Below are 4,539 nucleotides of genomic sequence, written 5' to 3' on the forward strand. Positions count from 1 at the left end.
TACTCGGATCGAAGACTCATATCCGGTACTCATACCGAATACTTATACCGAATACTTATATCGAAATGCAGCTGTATACTTACATCGGATGCTTGTATCGAAATACTCATGTCGAGTTATCATGTTGGAATGCTTATGCCCGAATACCTAACTCGAAATACTTATTTCGGAATATTTACATCGAATATTCGTATCAAATTACTTATCAGAGTATTTATCGAATGATCAAATCGGAGTACTCGGTATCGTAACACTTATATCAAAATTCTTATGTCAGAGAATGCATACGAATCATAACAATCTCGGAACCATAACCAAAAGTTTCCCTTTAATTACTGTACAGAAATAGGCCAAATAGAGCAATGTAATTAGGTCTCGGGACATGTGGGCCCACCTCGGATCAAGTTGAGGTGACGTACATAAATTACAAATTTTAGGCTCTATGGAGCCGCTTGTGATGGTCTTAGGGTAATTCGGTTCCATTTATGAAAGTTATAGACGTTTAAGTTTTTTTTTCCGATAAAATGTAGAATGTTTAATTCAATTGTGTCGAATGAAAAAGGGCCTAATTCAAACTCGGATTTCTAAGAGTAGAATCGTCCCCGAGACTTGTAATCAAGCCTATTACAACTAGGACATGCCAAAGAAAGAAGGGGTAAGCCTTACATACTTTATTTGTCTCTTACGCTTCTCCAAATTCAAATCCCGTTTCCTCCAAAATCTACAATTGGTCATATTTACCAAATATTAATCACAAAGCTTTAAGAATTCAATCTTAATCAATACTTGTCTACAAAAATTTGGGCAGCATCTCCCCTATATATACAAAATCACCAACAACAATACCAATAACATCAACATTCGATTTGAAACGCATTCTAACATAAATTGTCTTCTTTTCTGAATAGTGCAACAACTTCCAATCAAACTTTACACTTTCAAATCAATATCAATATTTCCATATTCATACACTAATTTAAGACCATTCAAACATAGGCCAAGAACATTCCAAGCCATATATCCAATATTCAACAATTCGTCAATTCCATATTCACCCAAAATTCCTACATATGCAACAAAACCATCACAACACATTTTCTACTTACAATTCATAACCAACAACAATCCACACTTAAATAACTTCATTTCCATAGTATCATAAAAATCATACTAAAAAATGACATAATCTTCTACAATCAATTTCAATGCCAACTTAAACCATTTAACCTTCATTTACATCATAAGGATCACCACAACACAACTAACACATTAAACAAAATTAATCCATTTCCATTCTACTTCCATACACCACATGGCTATATTCCATATTTCCAACCTCAACCAAAGTCATTCAACTTCCATTTCCAATATGAATTCCACCATAACCACAACTAGAAGACAACATAAAATTCAACTCATATTATCTATACAAACAATATACATATACGGCCACTTACATATATACACCCACTTTGCAAACTTCCATATTTCCATAAATTCTACTCATTTCTACATACTACAACATAAACAAACCTTCATAATATGATAAAAAAGGAATTAATTCTTACCTTTTTCTCCAAACTTCTTCACTCTGACCAAGTTGTTAAATTGATGAAACAAGCTCCCTATCTTCCAAAATAACTACACCAAGTTGTAAAGGGCCCTTGAATGAGTAGGAATACCACAAGAAAATAATTTTTTGGGAGAAGATTTCAAAGGGCAAAATTTCAAGAGCATGGCCGAATGGCCCCTATTTTTTGCTCTTCTGTTTTGTTTTTCTCCTTGTCTTATTTCTTGAAACTTCTATATGTTTCAAGACAATTAAATGGTCCCTTTTATTTAATTATCACATGGATAATTCACTTGGGCTTGGGTCCTTTTTATGGACCATGGCCGGATGGCCCCCTATTGGGCCTCTTCTTCTCTTTTTTTTTGTCATGGGCCTAACCCGGTTGGCCCCGAGTTGGGCCTAGCCCACTGACCTTTCGACCTTAAAACGTTCATATCTCCTTGTACCGACGTCACCTGGGAACCCACGACCTATGGTTGGAAATCTAATTCAATTATCTACAACTTCTATTTCTTGGTACTTTTCCAAATTCCAAACTTATAATACCGTTTTTGCCCCTCAAAGTCAGGTCACCCGAAAACGTTTTCTTAAAAATATTCGTTTGGAGGCTTCCACTTTGATTTGGCCCAAGGGTCCTTCATGAGTTGTGTTTAACTTTACATATGTGATTCATATAACTTGTCACATGTTCCAAAAAAAAAAATCTTAACGTGTGGGCCCCACTCGACTTACAAATAATCCGACGTTCAAAATACGATATAACGTACGGGACAAATGTGAGTGCTCCTGTACCAATGATGAGATGGTGCCATAAGGATACATGCGCTCCCTATCTGCACAAGGGCATGAACGCGATATTCATAAACAAAAGGACATCGATGCGAATAAGGTACCGAGTATGTAAGGCATGGAAAACAACATAACATAGATATGAAACTGACAAGAGATAAGAGAGATAACCTGTGCATATGATTGCCTCTTAAGGCGGATATCATGCATGCTTGCATTTTAAAAAATAAATAAATAAATTCATACATGTACATATATCATAATACTGTACCTGGCCATATAGGCTCGGTGTTATCCGTACCCAACTGCAGTGATGTGCACGATAGGTGTCGTACCCGACTGACTATAGCGCAGCTCGGTGTGAGAAAATACATACATATATATAAAGCATGCATGAGAGACCAAATAAAAGCTATAACTCTATCAGAGTGACGTAAGGTCGGTAAACCTCCGATTATCATTATGGAACTATCATCATAATCATATCTCACCTTGAAGGAACAATAACCATAAGATGAGATCAACATCAATGAATAAAATCAATAGCCATATGATAAAATCAATAATCATGAGACAAATGTCAATAATATCACAAGAATCTCAAGAACCATGAGCTTCTAGTATTTTTTTCAGGAATAGGGACATTATGAATATCATGTGTAAGTTCACAACAATGGGATCATTCCTTAAGAAAGAAAATGACAGCCTTAACATACCTTGTTGTCTTACTTAAACACTCAACGTCTATTCTCCCGAGCTTGCAAATCTACATTCAAGATAATTCACACTAAGTTTAAGTCGTCAAAATGCTTATAAGATCAAACTAAACTATTTGGTGAGCTAACGGAATTTGGGCAGCATTTTTCCTATATCACTTACTTCCATCAAATTCCAAAACAGCTCCCAAACCTCGTTAACAACTTCAACAATTCTATAGCCAAGAGATTATATTCAAACTAAACTCAAATCCATCCAAAACTTACTTACAAATTCAATCCATAGTAAATAATGATAACCTTTCTACCATGATTCTCTTCATCTTTAAGGCTTGCTAAACCCTCAAATCAACTCAACATAGGAAACAATATGAAGAACATACCTTATATTTGAAGAATTTCAACTTACACAACTTGTTTCAAGACCAAACTCTCCACAACTCCAAGTAGAGCCAAGAACAATCACTTTCTAGGGATTAGTTAAGGATTTTATGACTTGATCTCTTCTTGATTTGCTTTGAGATGTTTATAGGTGTTTTTGGATGTTTGAGAGAGATTAGAAGGTCACTAGGGTTTTGTTTTGATGAAGAAATATGACCCCAAGTGGTGGGAAAATCATTTTATAGGCCCAAACAAAAATGTCAACCGACTTAAAAGTTTTAGAATTTTCGGGCAAAGTACGGGCAAAAAGTGCAGACCATACTTCAAAGAACGGGCCGTCCTTTCAACCCGTACTTGGGAGGGTCAAAATCTAAATTTCTGAAAAAATTTGGTAAAGTACGGGCAAAAAGTGCGGGACGCACTTCAAAGAACGGCCCGTACTTCTATCCCATACTTCTCAGAAATCGTGATTTTTAGTTGCATTGGAAAGAAGACTCACTGAACTTGAATTTACACAGGTTATGGATTCCATAACTCCTCATATTCTAGGAGATATGCCTCTCTCAAGTTGGACCAAAAATCCTGTCCAAAATTCTGCCAACTTTTCGCAAAGTTTTGACAGACTTAATTCTTCTATTCACTTGATCCCGAAACCTTTAGACACTTGCTCCTTAACAAAAATCATTGACGCTACTACAACTGATCCCATACATCCAAATAATGATAAGGATGATGCTACTTCCAGTACTCCCATTAATCCAAATGATGACAAAGACAAGGAACTGAATAAAGGTAATAGAGAAGAAGTGGATCAAAATGACTCGGTTCAACAAGACGATAAGCAAGACGATGACTCAATCAACATCAACAATGGTAATACATGTATCTCTTCTAATGATAAACATCAGGTACCAGTTAATAAAAAGGACAGTATCAACCAGAGTGTGGATTTACAAACACATGTGGACAATACTATGGAGAAGTCTGATAGCCTTCCCTCTGTGATCAAGAACATACCAGGATTGGATCTGTTTGTTGATCTGAATAGTGCTATAGCACAGACGCAAGAAACTAGCAACAAAA

This window comes from Lycium ferocissimum, chromosome 5, assembly GCF_029784015.1.
Source record: "Lycium ferocissimum isolate CSIRO_LF1 chromosome 5, AGI_CSIRO_Lferr_CH_V1, whole genome shotgun sequence".
Classification (NCBI taxonomy): Eukaryota; Viridiplantae; Streptophyta; class Magnoliopsida; order Solanales; family Solanaceae; genus Lycium; species Lycium ferocissimum.